Here is an 18,422-nt window from a genome sequence, read left to right on the forward strand (position 1 = left end):
GGAGGAAGAGGGAGATGCTGACACTAGCTAGCTTGCTTCCTTTTATTCAGGCCAGGATTCCAGTCTATGGACTGGTGTTATCTACAGCTAGGGTGTGCCTTCCTATTTCAATTTACCTAATCTAGAAAATCTCCCTCACCCACACCTGGAGCTTTGTTTCCACAGTGATTCTAAATTCCCATCAAGTTGACAATTGGTCAGGGTTAATCAGCATACCCCAATACTTTGTAAAGTAACTCTACTCAGATATAGACTCCTTTAAAAGGTAAATAATTAAATGAAACTGAGGTCATCAGCATGGGACCTGATCTGACTGGTAACCTTAGAACAGGGAATTTCACTCCAGATGCATAAAGAAGCAAGGTTCTTTTTAGACCTATTTACAAACCCAATTGACAGATCTGAAACACAACTGTCCCTCATGCCATTAAAATATGCCACCTCACAGCATTCCCACCTTGGGCTCTTATCTGAGAAGACTGAGAAAACCAAATTGTCTTTTAAATTTTATTATTAAAAACCTAGGAAACTAACACAGGGCTGTAGACAAAGGTTAGGGTAACCCTTTGGGAGAAAGAAAAGCAAGGATTTATTGAGAGAAACTAAATGCAGAAGTATAATTTTATTTCTCTATTTTTTCACTGTTTAGCTGTGAGTATGTTATGCATGTTTATGTGTATGCACCGTTGCATGCATGTCAGCCCCTGTGTGCATAGAAGGCTGAAGTTAATGCTGGTAATCAAGCCCAGTAACGAGCTTGCTCTGGGTATACCCTGTCTCTACCTTCCAGGGGCAGAATTACAGTGGACCACCATGCTTACCCAGCATTTACATGTGTTCTAAGGATCCAAATTCTGTTGTTTGCACAGCAAACCCTCTGATCACCAAGCCATCTTCTTAGCAGCTTCCTCCTTTTTCCCACCGTTCAGAATCAGAACTATAATACCATGAGTGAGTGTTACCTTTCTTATGTTGAAGAGTGCTGGAGCGATTTGTGTGATTTGATTAGAATCAGAGAACTGACGGTAAAGTTGATTTCAACCTGTGTCTCCCCTAATGAGCCTTGTCATCTTCCCTTTGCATCATTAAAGAGGGAAGCACACTGGTAACTCAGGCCCCACCCTTCCAATACTCATGCAGTGACTTCAACAAAGATACACTTGCCAATTTAGGAGAAGGATTAAGCTCAAGGAAGCTTTGATCTGGGGATTTATCCCAACCTCTTGATGACAACTTTGTTAATAATCTATGAGTCACTTTGTCTTCTCACTAGGGGGCGCTGCAGCCTATGACCTTGCCAGCATGCAATAAGGTCAGCATGCCAACTCAAAGTTGCTTCTGGTACTTAGGTCATGACATATTTCTTTCCTCTTTGTCCACGATTGATTTCCTATTTCTAATTGAGAAGGGGCTCTACAATGCACCAAAAGGAGGGAGGGAATTGTCCACACTGATATGGTAGATATGTGTTATAGTCACACTGAGCGCAGCTCCTTCTCTAAGTGGCAGTACATAGTGGTTATCCACAGAGAGTGAACAAACTAATTCAAGGCTGAATGCATAGGAACAAGGGACTTCACACTCTGTAGCTTTTAGTTTTTCAAGTGATTGATTTACTCTGGAAAGAGGTGTGTGACTGCTTCCTGTCCTACTTTTCCCATTTATAAACCAGAAGTAGAATGCGGGGCACTTTACTTCAAAGGCACCCAGAAGATGAATGAGGTAGTGTCCCTTAAAATACTGTGTGGTTATTGAAGAAATAGAGTAAATCCCCTTTTAAAATAGCACAGGAGTGGTGAGGCCCACTGCTTGACTTTGACCTGTCAATGTGCACTTGAGTCTCATCACCCTACTTGGTCACAGGTTATTCTCAAGAGTGTTTATTGCTGTTTTCCTTAGTGAGATAAAAGGATAACCACAGGATGGAAACTACCATTTGGGGCATGAATAAATGGATGAATTTTATGTCTTCTTTTCTCCTGCCCTCTCAAAGTCATTTGTCTGTTTTTTCTCCAAGCACATAAATGGTTTGCCGTGGTAACATTTGTGGCAACGCTTCTGCATAGTCTCTTTATTCATAGCCAACAGAAAAGGTTTCCACTGTACTTTGTTTTCAAGCTGTTTTCCAGATGTGTTTAGCAAGGCACACTGGGTGGCACACTGGATAACTCAGGTTAAATTAGAGTTTGGAAGTTCGAAATAATCTGTGGATGGAATTCTGTCCTGAAAGTCTTGTGCTGGAAGTGTATTCCTCCACGAGTATTTATGGAACAGGCCTATAAGCAGGTGATTAAAGTTACATTGGGTCTTAATGGTGAGACCCTGATTTGACAGAATTAGTACCCTAATTGGAAGGGACACCAGAGAGCTTGCTGCTATATTCATGTTCTCTTACTCTCGCTACTACATACCAAGACGGTTCTCTTCTATCATTCAGGCAGAGTGGTCTCACCAAGCATGTGCCTATCCTTATCCAGAATTGGTACCCTCCAGAAAACAAATGTTGATGTGTAAGATGCCAAGTTTATTGTATTTTCCGATGATAGTCTGACTAGAGTAGTTCAAAATTCTGACCTTACAGTGCCAAACGAGGCATGCTTTCCCCATACACACATAATAAATCTTTAGGATTTGTGGTTCACACAGTCTGTCTTAGTTTCTTTTCTTGTTGTACTGACCAAATTCTGGTGAATGCCACTTAAGGAGAAACGGTTTTATCTTTTCTCAGCATTCAGGAAAGTCAAGGAGTTAAGAGCTTGAAGAAGCTGATGATATATCCACAGTCAGAAGAAGAAAGCAACGAATAGATACATGTTTGTAGCTTTGCTTTATCCATTTCATATAATACAAGATCCCAGTGAATGAGGCCTCATACAGTGGGTATTTCTTCCCATATTAATTGATGTAATCAAGATAACTCTCCCATAAGCATGCCCAGAGGCCTCTCCCAGGTGAGACTAGATTTTGTCAAGCTGACAAGTACTAACAATGATCACACATTCTCTATTGCATCTACTCAACTTCTGCCATTTTGACTTAAAAGCAGTCATAGAGTGTACAAAACATGAGCTAAGTTAGGTTGCAATAAAACTTTGTTTACAGAAACAAATAGTGGATCATATCTGCTACAATCTTCAGAGTTTTTGACTTTTAATCTAAGAACACATAGTAACTTAAAGTAGACATACTTAACACTCTTATGAAAGCACAGCTATTCTTTGTTATTAAACAAAAATAACAGCAATCAATTTTTTTAGCTAGACTTTTTTTTTTAGTTCTAATGTGTGGTTCTTTTTAGGGTTAATATGGTGACTTTAAGGTTATGTAGGAGCTAAATCTTTGTATGGTTGAGCCACAGAAATCCGAGTGTCCTAATTTTCAGTTTCCTCTAATCCAATGAAAATAATCTCTTCTTTGAAGTCTTATTTTTTCATATACAAATATCCTAATAGAAGGTCTCACATGCACACATGTCCGCATCCTGCCTTCCATTGCTGCTTGTAACCAGTGTGCTGGCCAGCACTTTGTGTCTCCCTACGTGCCAATTTGACAGTCTTTTTCTTATCCCACTCTTTCCAATGCTGCCAACCCCTTCACTTCCTCTCTCCTTTTCCTATCATGGACTATAATTATTTGAAAATGTCGATCCTTTGGCCTCCGGGTGTCTCTGATGATTGCCAGTGTTTTCTGCTTGATTGTTTAGCTACAACCACAACCATCAGTTACAATGTGCTTATTATGACTCAGGAGGCTAAGCCAAACTTTTCCAAATATAATCTTATTTAATTATTATAGCATTCCAGTCAGATAGGTATTATTATGTCCATTTTGTAGATGAGGACACTGGAGCACATAGGAGGGCAGTAAAGGGACTCTGATTGACTAATTGGAAGGGAAAAGCACAACTTGGTTAGGAACTCAAGTGATTCTGAATTCAGAGACTATATTGTATTCAGTTTTTCCTGTTGGCGGTTTGGAGTGCATGTGCTTTCAAGAAGTCCTCTTCTTATTTATTGTAATTGTAAGAACAACAATTTCAATAAATAAGCTATGTGTCATGGAGGTAGAATGCTTTATGAATTATGGTCATAAGGACACTTGGGTCTTTTGCCTCTATGAATTTGGGGGACTATTTTCTTATAAATATTCTGCTTACTGTAGCTAATGTGTATACCTGTATAACTACTATCTTGGTGCATTATTCTTTAGTTAAATATGGATTCACTGACTCTGTTGTTGTGCTTGTGTATTATCTTTTAGATATTAATTTCTTGGTGCATTGTTCTTTAGTTAAATAGGGGTTAATTAACTCTGTGTCAGTATGCTTTTGTTAGTATCTTTTAAAAATAATCATTCCAAGGAAATGAGAATGTCTGAGACTTCTCTTAACTATGAGAGAATACAAAGTGAAAACCACTGGGTCCCTGTGTTAGAAAGAACTCATGATTGACTTTTCTGTACTTAGCATGATTCTTACCTCATGGCACATTATCACCTTCAGTTATTAAATGGGTTGATAATGAACAGATTCAAACGGGTTTTTTTTAAAGCAGATAACTTAGTTTCATGCCTGAGACACAGTAGCTTTTTCTTTTAGAAAGTTTGTTTTTTTTTTTTTTTTTGTACAATGAGTTTTTACCATATTCACCTCTTCTCCAAATCTTCACAGATCCAAGACCTCCTTCCCTACATAGTACTATTTTAATCAGTTTTATAGCTATTGATAGCATGGATCAGAAAACATTTTCAGAATTCATGTTCATCAATCATGTAATCTAGTTTATTTTTGTATTTTATGAAATGTGAAGTAGAGCCACAAGTATATATTTTTGAGCATTAGCATTCTTATATACTGAAGGAAGGTGTAGTTTGCTCTTTCTAGCATGGCATGCTAGAAATTCTTCATATACCATCAAGTCCTTTCAAAACAGTTTGCTGTTAGCAAAGAGTGAGACACACGGCTTAGTTTATCTTTGAAATACACAATTTAACTTTCAAATGAAGGGGAAAAAAATCCTCCGGGAAAAATGTGTTTTTATATTCTTAAGAGTAAATGCTATGAAGAATTACTCTTTCTCATATGCATTTGACATATACATGGGTTAAAAGATTAGGTCAGGATTCCATAAATTAACTGTCTCCTTATGCCATTGTATTTACTATAAACCATAGTGTTGGGTCAGCAACTCTGAGTGCCAGAAATTGCTGAATTGCAAGTAGTCCCTTGAGACAAGAGGAAGAGGATTCAAGCTCAGATTTTTTTCCACTGTAAATTACCTCTTATGAATCAACCAAGCAGCAAAGATTAAATATGATGATTTCTGCTTATTGCTTCTGTGGATTATATGTAGAAGCAGCTCCTTGTCTTCTACCATAGCACTTCCTCTGAGAAATAATATTACTCAAGTTGCACAAAAGTTTGCTTCAAATTTTCTAGAAAAGTGAAACATGCTCAAGTGTATTGCTGAGACAGACACATAGCTTGGTGTTTATGAACTATGTAGGGAGGCTGATGCCAGTAGAATAGAAGAGTCCTACTCAATATGGGACTCAGGTAGTGGTGACCATAAAATTGGGTTATGCGATGACTCTTGCAGCATAGAGAGTAGGGAGGAGAAAGAGGGAGAAAGCCAGACTATCTTCCCTCTGGAAAGACTGGGAAAGGAGGTAGTCATTACTCTTAGTTGGCTACCCATTGGTGATCTCATCAGGTTCCAATGGATAGTTCCAATCCATTGGTCACATGGGTACCCCTCATTAAACTAAACGGGTTTCAAGATAAAACCAAAAATCATGAATCTAAGAAAAAGACAGGTAGGAATAAGGGAGGGAAAGAAGGGGCAGGAAGAAGGTAAATGGAGAGAGTAACAAGAGGGCATTATGAAAATGTAACTAGCTTAGTTAAAAAATCACAGAATGCCCACTTAAGTGTCTCATCTAAGTAAAAATAATCTTCCAATATTCACACATATGAAATATTAAGTTGGGCATATCTACACTAAAAAGTAACTTACTATTTATTAGAAATTATAATTTAACTAGGTTTATATGTAATGCATCCTGCATTATATTTAGCAATCAGATTGTGGAAGGATAACAAAGGCTGAAGTCAAAGAGGGCTCAAACAGTTGATCTGCCTGACAAAAAGACATGAACATAGGGAATCACTGGGAGACCTATATACAAGTAAGGTGTTAGATCTGGTTAGAAAGTCAAGGATTTTCACTTCTAGAATATAGAGAGGTTGAACTAGATTACTGATTCTTAAAATTAGGGGTCAAATATCAGGTATTCATCAATAGGTACCCCTCTCCTAACTTTGTCATGCATCTTTCTTCTTCATTTCTTTCTCTATTAGTCTCTTGATTTATCTAAATAAATAATTACATAGCTGTTTAACTTACTTCATATCCTCTTTTTTCCACATGGGTATATTTCCTCTCTTGTTCTCAAAGTCAAGCATCTTGGAAGAACAGTTTTTAATATTTGTGTCTCTGGTCTCTCCTCATCTCAGTCCACCATGGTTTAGTTAAGATAACTAACAACCTCTTGGTTATTAATCACACGAATACCTTTTGGGATTTTCAGTGGGGTTCACTATAGAATTTGGGTTCATTGAATGTAACTATTTCCCCCTGGCTTCTGAGACAGCCTGTTGACATTTCCAGACTCTTCTGCATGTTCAGCCTGTATAGACATTTAGGAAAGCTGTCTCTTGAGTTTCATGATCAACCTGTATACAGCCCTTTTACTGTTTCTATACTAGCATGACTTCAACTGACATCTTTATGTTGTTGAGCAATAATTGTTTACCTCCAGTCAGAGCCTTATTCTAAGCTCTACACTAGTATTTCCAACTCCAAGATAACTATAGTTGACAAACCAAGGTCACTATGCACTCAGTGTTGCCTTATATGTCTGTTTATCCTGTACCAACAGAGTATAAAACAAAAGCCACTTATCACTTATTATTTTTCAAACAACAAGAAAGTATAAAGGAAGAAAGATTCAATATTTTCATGTATTCTTCCTCTTCACATGAGTATTTTGTGGATACAGACAGATACTAGTGCTTTATAATTTTAGTAATTCAATTTTAAAGATTATTATCTAAATTATAGCAAGAGCTGCCATAACTATTTGTTGGTTATACAAATAGGAATACAAAAGGTATTCCTACTGTGTTGTTATTGACAATTTGTGCCAGAGACATATGCTACTGATAATATTTAGCATACTCTTTTGTAGTTGTCACAGAATTTTTTACTTGGTTTGTTTTGCCATATGCAGAGTCAATACAGTAACTGCTGTGTTATTGATACTTAGTGTAGTTTGGGTTTGTAGTTTTCTCAGGAAGACACATTCCTTCTACCAACAAAAAAGGGACATTGTCCGATATCTCAGTTAAAGCCATATGTACAGAGTTAGTAACACCTAAATAAATTGAGGTAACATCACCATGTGTTATGCCTCCCAAATATCAAACTGAATAAATTTTACAAAGAAAAGAATATTTTCTCAGTGATTTCCTTTGTAATTTTTGGGAACATGTGCCCTCATTAAAAATATTGGCAACCTGGAGTAGGAGAGATTTCTCAGTGATTAAGAGAATATGTTGTTCTTGCAGAGGACCTGGGTTCAGTTCTTACAACCCACATAGTGGTTTACAATCCAACTATCTAACTCCAAGTCCAGGGAATCCATTGCCCACTGTGGCCTCTGGGAGCATTGTACACACGTAGTATATGTACATGTAGGAAGTTAAAACACTCATACAAATATAATGAAAAAAGATAAATCTTAAAAAAATGCTAGTACCAGGGAAAATCAGAAAGCTATTTTAATGTGAAAATTACAATAGTACAAAAGAAGGAACTTTGAAAAACTAACCAAAAAAAAATGTAGGAAAAGCACCTTCTTGGATCTTGTTTAATTTCATAAATTAGCAAGAAAAAATTTAGACCAGAGAAAAATTGCAACACAGCATCTGTTGTATTTCTACATTTTTTTTTGTTCTACTTTGAGAATGGAAGAAAGTAGGGAGAAGGTAATAGAACAACTCACATAGTTGTGGTTGCTTTGACAAAATACCTTAGACTGGTGGATTATGAAGCAGAACCTTATTTCTTAAGGCTGCAAATTTGTCAGCATGTATCACAGTACTGTCTAGTTATTTGGGAAATTGTATCTTCTTGGCTTGCAGATGACTTCTTTCTTGCTGTGGAGGAGAGAAAGCAATCCTCATCTGGTCTTTTTTTTCCCCTAAAAACACTAACTTCATCCTGAGTACTTACTGTAGACGTAACTACCACTGCCAAATATGACCCCTTGTCCTAATACTACTGTACTAAGACTATGACTTCAATCTATGAGGGTTTTATTTGGGGGATCAATATAACATTCAGTATATAACAGGGATAATCTGATTGCTATTGGTAAGTTTTCATATCTGAAAGTTGATAGGAAAAGTTTTCTGCTTTGAGATTAAAAATACAACTGAGTTTTTCTTGAGAAAATACTTAACTGATAATCAAGTCTTAATGGAGGATTAATTTTTCTGTTAGTCTTAATACATCTAACATATTGGATAAGTCAATACCAGAGAATTTTATATTGTGTTCTTTAAACTAAGATGAATAGAGTACATAGCTCTTGATAAAGGCTGCCTTTTCTAGCATTTTTATTTGACCTTGTGTCATTTCTCTGTATATGTTTCTGGACATAAAAATAAACTCGAGAAAAATCAAGACAATGAATTCAGCAGCCTGAAGTGAATCAGGGTAGACTTTTCATTCTTTTAAAATCTTGCTGGCATTGCTCTTTTCTATGAGTTTTCATGATTCCAGCAAAGTTTAGAATTATGACATTTAGAAAAAAACCCTGATTTTTCAGGGGGGATGAGATGGGGTATACACACACACACACACACACACACACACACACACACACACACACACTTGCAAAAAAATACCCACAAAGATTATAGTCACACACATGTTTGTCATACATAATTCATTATATCTCCAGCAGCAGGTAATCCTAGTGGCCATGAACTTATAAATGGATAAACATGTAATTGACTCCCATTTAGCAATAAAAAGGAGTGATTGCAGATATACACTAAAACAAATTGAGCCTTAAAGACATTTTGTTTAGTGAGGCATCCTGGGGAAAATGATAAAATCTCTTGTATATGTAATACCCAGGAAAGACAAATTTATAAAGCAGGCTAGTGGTTACTGGGAGCCAAATGAGGAGCAAATTAGGGTCTCAAAAAGACTTTTGTGTGCACTGTAAATATCTAAAGCTACATTGTGATAGCTACACAAATCCATAGATTTCCTAAAAGTCATTGAATACTCCTACCCTTGCAATAAATGAATCTGTACTATAGGAATTATATTGCAACAAAACTATCAAAGAAGAGAACTTTTAATGAAATACCTTGTTTTTCATAATGAGAAATTGCTGAAACCCACATCCCTTGGAGTAGTGTCTGACCTGGCCCACTCCCAACTCCTCTACTTTCAGATTATGCTCCTCTTAGCACTGTGGTCTTTTCACAAATCCTTTGGAGTACATGCAAAAGTCTCCTTGACCAACTGGACACTTATTTTTTTCTTGTAAAGAAACAGAGTGAGGAGATGAGGCTACTGTGAGCACAGAATTATCAGTAACTTTCAGGTTCAAGGTGATTAGTAGAATGTCAGGAGACTTAACACATTCACTGGGGAGTGCTGGATAAGAGCCTCCATCATTGCTGGCACTGTCAATCAGACAAAACTAAAATGTGGCCTTGGCAAACCAGTCTAATAGCTGTCCTTCATTGCCATTATGTGCCACAGGGGTGTAGTTCCTGACATATCAAGTTTCTTGAGTAATGCCCGTTAGCACTTTGCTATTGATGGACTGCAGATTGAGTATGTTCTCATTTGAGGAACGCTCTGTTCATTCCTACATCAGATTCTTTGGAGAAAATGCAGAGTGTGCTGGAAAGTAGATAATAAACAGTCAAGGAGCAAGAACAAGCTGTGTTAGTGCTGTTAGTCACAGTAAATGCTTATGATATTTTCTCCTTCATCTTTAACTCTTGCCATCATTCTTTGTGCAGAAATCAAAGGATGTTTACAGACATGTCTGGATAGCCAGTTTTTCACGAGGTCTTCCACTCACTAATTCAGTTAATAAAATAAATTTCCCAAGTTAATTCATGGAGCCAACAAAATCAAAATACAGTTCTTGTGACTTTTTCCTGTTATCAAAATATAGGAAATGCTGTCTAATTTTGTATAAATCACACACACACACACACACACACACACACACACACACACACACACACTGGGTTATCATGCATAGTTAATGTGGGGGTCACTGAATTCTTCTCTGAGTCCTAATAAAAACATAGAGGATACTGTCATGTAGGAGATTTCATTAGCACCATGCCCTAGCAGACACAAGCATGAACTTTATAACTGGTCAGATATTCTGTGCAATACTTCATTTGTGCATATTTTTATGTAATATGATTAGACTCTGGCGTATATAAACCTGTAAAAATCATAACTGTTTTGATATGTATGTCTTTGACAAATAGAATGACATTAGGAACTGTGAAAGAAAGTAGGTTGAACCAAGAACCTTAAGGAAATTGAACCAGAGTGAGTGGAATATTAGTTGAAAGAGTGTTAATTAAAGGAAAATTTTGGCACAGGTAGAGATGTAATTGTATCTTAAGTGAAACCTAACCAGCTGCAGAGAATTGTGGCAAATGCTTTGGGAGGTATTGAACACAGAGGGGAATATTAACTAAAGTAAGTTCTGAGAACAAAGAGGAGGGTATACAAAAAATACATAGTAGAGAGTTATAGGAGACAGTTGGAATATACCTTAACTGTTTGTGGATTGTGGTGAATGCTTGAATGAGAAATTTAGAGTTTTCTTCATAGATACCAATGGGGAACTGAAGGTTTTGCAATGATACGGATTATTATGCAGATAACATATTCAAGATAATGTGCCAATGGTAGATATGCTCTAAGGATTCGAAGTAAAATGTCTCCAATTCTTGTTTGGGATGGATATCAATTTGAAAGTGGTGAACAAGATGGTCATGAAATGGATGAGGGATAGGGAGAGAAAGATTATTGTTCTTTCTCCAGTACAGAAGTTAACTCCACGGTTGCACATTTGGATAAGAAGGGGAGTGATTTTAGTGTTGGCAAAATATTAATGAAGAAAGTTAGCTGGTGCAAAAGGACAATGATGCATTTTAAATGCCGAATGCTGAGTGCAATGTGTTTGGGGCATTTAAGCAGATTATGAGTAGGTCACTTCTATGGGGTCAGCCCTGTCTGCTGTGCCTTCTGCTGTTCCTTACTGCTTGCAGCAGGACATGTAGACAGCAGGTGTCACATACATGTTAGGTGAATGACTTGAAAGAAATATGTACCAGTGGAGATTTGGATCAAGGTCAAGACATGCCCAAGAGACCTCTAAACAGAGATTCCTAGTCTGTTTGTGAGATACGATCCAGGAATGTCACAAAAGAAAAGATCAAGAGGCAAGTTGGGCTAGTCAGGAATTGTAACAAAAGAAATGATGTAGAAGAGAAAGTTATGTAACATGGTCACTAAACAATCTTTTGTGGTAGTCCTAGGGGAAGAATTAACTCTGTGACTAAGCAGTTTTGAGAGTTTATTGCATGATAGCTGGGTGTGTTTTGGGTGCTATCAAATCTTCTGCAGTAGGGTTTATGGGAAATAAAAGGCATTAAGGTGACACATCTATTGGACAAACATCTTATTTGACCAAAGTGAAAAAAAAAAACCTGCATATGCCATGAACACTGAACAGTGATGAGGAATGCTGGGGTGATATTTTATTCTGCCATAATTATATAAAATTAATTTTGGCAATGAAATCAAACACAATGTTAAAAATTCTTATTCTAAGCTACTTATGAATGGTTCAAGAATAGGAACTTTCTTTGATGCTTCCAAAAGAGGTTTTTAGCCAGAGTACCATTAAAATGCCAACAGTATTTTGTTACAACAGTAGATGGAAGGTTTTTTTTTGTTGTTCTGTTTTTTAAAAATCATTTTGTAACATCATCTTTGGAATATTCACCAAAGTAGTACAATAATTACAGTATTGTGTGTTGTTATTCTTTATCCATATCTAAATTTTAGCTCTAGCTGCCGACATTCTATTATAAGAAGTGAGGTTGGAATTTTTCTCTTGAAATTTCAGATTCTGTATCCTCTGTGCTTGAAGTATTCTGCCAAACAGCCAAGATCCACTGACAGTTACAATTTTTTTTTTAAATCTGACACAATTGGTCTTTTCTCTGTGGTTCTAAAAACAGGCTACTTGGTCCTTTGACTCATAAATTTAGTCAAAGCATATTTATTTCTGAGAATCCAAACACCTCAACGTGGAGCATGGGCATGCTTTGATTCACATATACATCTTCAAAACCCAAAGGGAAAGTGCTGATGTGTCTTCCATGCACTGTTTTCTCATAAGCAATTGCCTGAAGAGTGGGGCTGAGCCCTGCTCTTGGCAGCATTTGAAAGATCATCACCCTATGATAGATGGTGAGGGCCACATTTAAATATTTCTGCCAGCAATTCAGATGACTATTTCAAAAACTGCTGGCTTTGCAAAGCCCACACTGAAAACATGGCCTGTTTGTTAGTAAGACTTTAATGGACTATAACAATAACTCATCTATATGGTAGTTCTCAAGGTTTACAAAAGGGCCATTTTAGGCTGGGGAGTTAGCTCAGCTGGAGAAGAAACTGCAGACAAGTGTGAGGACTTGACTTTGATCACAGAACCCATTTGGAAAAAGGTGGATATGGTACCTGTAGTTGAATCCCAGCACTGAATAGAGAAAGAAGGGTCCCTGGGGCTCACTGGGCAGTCAGTCTAGCCCAATTTTGGAAGCTGTAGGACAGTGAGAGATTCAGTCTTCAAAACAAAACACGTACACACACACACACACACACACACACACACACACACACACACACACACACACAAATTACCATGGCCCTTGAGGATTCTTGGTTATAGGTTATAGCAACTGCCAACTTATTTGTGGGACAGAGATTAGGACTTTTAAAAAGAATTTTTAAAACTTACATTTTTATGGGTTTTACTAAAAATGTCTTTAAGGGATTTAGTTGTTGGCATTCCTCTGTGATTTTAGATTTAGATTGTACTGAGATATTGGACCTCACCTTTTCAGGTTCACTACCCTTCACTTTATAGCAGCCTTTTATAATTTTAGCGTTTTATTTTTGCCAATGATAACAGCTACCCTAATCTTTCTTCCAAACAAAATTCACCATCAAAACACTGAATAAGAAGGATTGACTAGAGACTATGTAACTTACAATGCATTTTAGTTCTTGTAAACATTTGCTAAAATGAGAACCCCTTATCTACTGCACACTCTCCTGAATTGGGATCTACTATGTGAACCTCTTCAATGAATATTTGATTAATCAGTGTCATCAGTGGGGATGATGAGTGCTGGGGCTGGATGTTTCATATTTGTCTAAGCTCCACTGAGCAATTTTCAAGATAATTTTCAATATGCAGCTGCCCATTTGACTAGTCTAAAGATTCTTGGGATGGAGCCAAATGATATTGCTTAAAATTATATTTTAAAAAAACTGAATCCAATTAGTACTACTCCCATAGTCATGGCTTTTGATTCACACCCATTCACTGGGGCATGGGTAAACTACCAGTGGCCAACTGCCAGGAGCTTCTCAATTAAGTGTGGGGCCTCCCTATTCCCTATCATCCAGCCTACCATTTTTAACTGGCCTTGTGTAGGTCTTTCACAGCTCACCAAAGCTTCTGGGCATTCACATTATATCTGGAAGATAGTGTTTTACAGCACTCTTTCCTGTGCTGTATGGAGCTCAGTGGAAATAAAATGGAAGATGCTCTGTAAGTGACTTTCAGAGGCTCCCTGGCCCCTCTTTTGACATAGTAGTAGATTCAAATTTTGTTTATTTTAAAGAATAAAATATTTGTATGTTTTAAAACCCAATATATGCCATTCCTTACATACATAAATGACACTGAACAGAATTAAGATATAATTAGCATATGTTGAGTTAAATGTATTGCTTAGTACTCATGTATTTTCATGCTAATCCTTGTATTTTCATGTAGTTTTCTTGAACTGTATGCCTTGATATTTATCTCATGTACTTAATGTTATGCAAGTTTTTTCATTTTTTCAACTTTCATCATTTTCAATGTTATTATTAAATGTATATATTTGAAGAGGATATCCATGACTTACATAGCAGATTCACATCTGAACTTCTAAGGGGGACTTCCTGCTCAGGTCTTCTATGTGCTAGAAGATTGTTAAGTGTTAAGAAAAGGAAGAAAAAAATCATTTCTGGACTTGGTGGTAGCCAGCTTGCCAAATGCAATTGAGGTCAAGAAGAGTGATGGGTCCAAGTAAAATCTTTATGATTTGGCAAGAAGGTGATTATTAGATGTTCATGAAAAGATACTTTTTATAGCTAAATGAGGATGGAAACCAGATTGGAAAGCAGTGATAAGATACATTTAAAAAGCATCAGACAGTAAAAATTGCAGATGTCTGACAACACCAATTGCCCCAAGGCCTCCGGGAAGCCCTGTCCACCAACAGTGGCAGAGCACATGAAAACACTGTGTGGCAGAGGAAACTGGATCTGCTTACTTCATCTAGTGAAACTGACAGTTCACATAGCCCCAGGTCTAGATGTCCCATTTCTGGCTAAGTTCTACAGGAAATCTTTTATCAAGGTCCACAAAGAGACACCAGCAGAAAGGCCCAGTTCATACTATATTTGGTAGCAAAAATTTGAAGCTGTATGAATTTCCACTAATAAAGTAAAAGTGAATATTCTAATGGAACTATATGCATTAGTATGGAAAAAATATGAAATATGGATGTCTTTCTTAAGGTTTCTATTGCTGTGATAAACACCATAACCAAATCAATATTCTGCTTATGATCCCACATCACAGTTCATTATCAAAGAAAGACAGGCAGTAACTCAAGCAGGGCAGGAACCTAGAAATAACAGTTGATCAGAGACTATGGAGGTGTGCCACTAATGGGCCTGCTCCTCATAGCTTGCTCAGCCTCCTCTCTTCCTTCCTTCCTTCCTTCCTTCCTTCCTTCCTTCCTTCCTTCCTTCCTTCCTTCCTTCCTTCCTTCCCTCCCTCCCTCCTTTCTTTCTTTCTTTCTTTCTTTCTTTCTTTCTTTCTTTCTTTCTTTCTTTCTTTCTTTCTTTCTTTCTTTCTTGCTGTTGTTAGTTATTTTCCTAGCCGTATCACAATTACTCCTCTCTCCCTCCTTTCTTCCCAGTCCCTCTCTCCTCCTTCCATATACCCCTCCTTTCTCTTCAGGAAAGCGCAGGCCTCCTATGTATGTCAGGCAGCTATGACATACTAAGTTATAGTAAGACTAGTTACTTCCTTTCTCATTAACACTGGACAATGCAACACAGTAGGAGGAAAGGGTCTCAAAAGCAGGTAATAGAGTCAGAAACAGCCCCACCTCCCTGTTAGGAGGCCTACAAGAAGACCAAACTACTGTAACATATGTGCAGAGGGCCTAGGTCAGTACCATTCAAGTTCTCTGGTCAGTGCTTCAGTCTCTGTGAGTTCCTCTGAGCCTAAGTTAGTTGATTCTTTGGATTTTCTTGTGATGTTATTTCATCCTGCTTTCTTAAAGAATCCCAGGGCCACCAGCCTCGAAGTTGCGCCACACAAGATGGTCTGGGGCATCCCCATCAATCACTAATTAAGAAAATGCCCTACAGGCTTGACTATAGTTGGATCTTAATGGAGGCATTTGTTGATAGAGATTCCCTCCTCTCAGATGACTACAGCTTGTGTCAGGTTGACATTAAAAACTAGCTGGCAAATGTATATACAAATAACATGAAATATATTTACAAATCAAATTTCAGATCAACATAGATAGCATGATATCATTATGTAAATTAAAAGAAGAAAAAATAAGAATCAGCTGATATAACGAAGTATACAAGAAACAGGTGAGGATGACTATGAGTTCAAGGGGAACCTGGACTGTGTAGTGAGACAGTCTTAAAACAGAATAAATAACTATGCAACAACAAACATCCACGGATTGTTGTTATTTTGTTTTCAACAAAAGAATAAGTAAGTCAGAGATAAAGAAAAGAGAACGATATTGTCTGATGCTGAAAAGGTGTGAAACCCTGATGAGAGTGTGGGAACATGAAGGGCTGGGGGTCTATTTCCTCTATTTCTAGAGGAAGCTCTAGAAACACTTACATCATGTTCCTGTAGTGTTGGACCCTAACTAGATTCCCAAAACTTAAACTCAGTGAATTTATAGAGAAAAAGTGATAGTTTAGGAAAAATAATTGTCCGATCTGCTAAATACTAATTTGAGGGGATATGGAATGGAAAGATCATATAAATATTCCCTTTTAGGTTCTGTACAGGGTTGGCTAGACTATAGAGTTGGCAAGTGCTTGTGAATTGATAGGATTAAAGTGGATTGAACAATTCCTATTGCCTTATTTGAATGAGCAAAGAATATGCACCCACATTCAGCACACAACTTACTCATATAGAAATTGTCTGCCCCAACAGTGGTTTGTTGTGCAAAGTGAATCGACTTCTATATCACACACTTCAGGGAGTAGCAATAGCCCTGGTCACACACACTAATTCTTGCTATAACATTTCCTAGCTTCTGCAATTAGAGCTAAATTCCATGTGTTTCTTTGGATTTATTCATTTAATAATCACATAGTAGGCAACCAAGAGCAAGAGAAGTCTTTGTTGACCATTGGTTATATGTAATTGAATTTTTGCATATGACCAAATAAATATTTATAAGAGGATTTATCTGTCAAATTACAACCTCAAATCATTGTAAAATAATTTGCATCTCCTGGAAAACAAAATAGCAGAATTTTATGACAATATGTGATATTTCAGTGTCAAACACTTGTACCTGATGAGTAGTCAGACTCTTTGGTACTGTACTGTGTTTTTTGTGATGGATTGGAAGTTTTAAAAAGTACGCATTAAATAAAATTGCAATATGTTAGAAAAAGCAAATGATTAAAATTATACAAACTTAAAAATGTGCAGCTGGTACCTGTTAGATATAACTTTCCTCAAATTTAATTAGGGCTATATAAGTCATCTTGCTATATTCTGGGAACTTAAAATAAGTTAAGTCAATGTGGATAACCATGGCCATTCACCCTATCCTCTGAGTATTGATCTGAACTAAGAACTGTCTTTACATTTTTAACTTCTTGAAACAGAGATAATTAAAAACAATATTCTATGGTACACAAAAATTTGAAGTTATTCAAAATTTTGCCTACAAATAAAGTTTTATTAAGACACAGCCATATTTACTCATTTCTGCATTTTCTGTGGTGACTTTCAAGTTACAGAGTTGAATAGTTGTGACAAAAACTGAAGTATTTAGGCCCACAAAGCTTACAACATTTACTCTGTGGCCCTTTACAGAAAAAGCTTGCTGACCCCTGGTGTAAATATGTTATTTTATAATTATGCAGTACTTTTCCTCCTGGAGATTGGCATAAACAACTCCATGGGCTACTCTACAATCTTGGGGTTTGGCTAGTCATCAGCCGTCACATTAATAGTCCTCCCAAGGCCACAAGACAGAAAACAGACAATTATACAATCGTCATCAATGTAGGAAATAGTGGCAATAATCGTGTAGAATTTCCTGAGGACTGGCAGAGGAGTTACTGAAAGCCTAGTTTGATTAGAAGTCTCCAGGCTCTGTCTGGGGAAGAGATTTTCTTTCACCAATGAGTTGAGAAAGTTTTACAAATGATGATGCTTATCCCAGCAAAGAACCAGCCTTGGCATTACATGAGATCTCAGAACACAAGACGCTAGATTGAGATCTGCTTTCTTCTTTACTGCTAAGAGCCAATTTGCATAGATGAACTTTGTCCTTAGCATTGAGTCCTTGGTTTTAGAATTTACTAGCTCATAGAAAACAGATTATGTTAAACAAACCATAGACGTCTGGGCACAGAAGTGCCTCGATTTTGAATGTGCTTGGGTTTTAACTGACTAGCTACTTTATGAAGGCTTTTCACTGCACCAAGTTGGTCAAAGGTTGCTTCAATGTTACTATTGGTCCATGTCACCAGGCATCAAACACAGAATAAAATATTCCCACATACCACAAAGTAGCTGTAGACTCACTATGGATAAAATGAGAAAGAGAAAATGTTAACGGGCTTTGATCAGGTCCCAGTAACTTTTCTTTTTCTTTTTTTCTTTTGCCTTACTGCAAGAAAATTCAGAATTGATGTTTTCCTAACAAACCTTAGTTTCAT

Source organism: Cricetulus griseus, chromosome 5 (assembly GCF_003668045.3).
Source record: "Cricetulus griseus strain 17A/GY chromosome 5, alternate assembly CriGri-PICRH-1.0, whole genome shotgun sequence".
Lineage (NCBI taxonomy): Eukaryota > Metazoa > Chordata > Mammalia > Rodentia > Cricetidae > Cricetulus > Cricetulus griseus.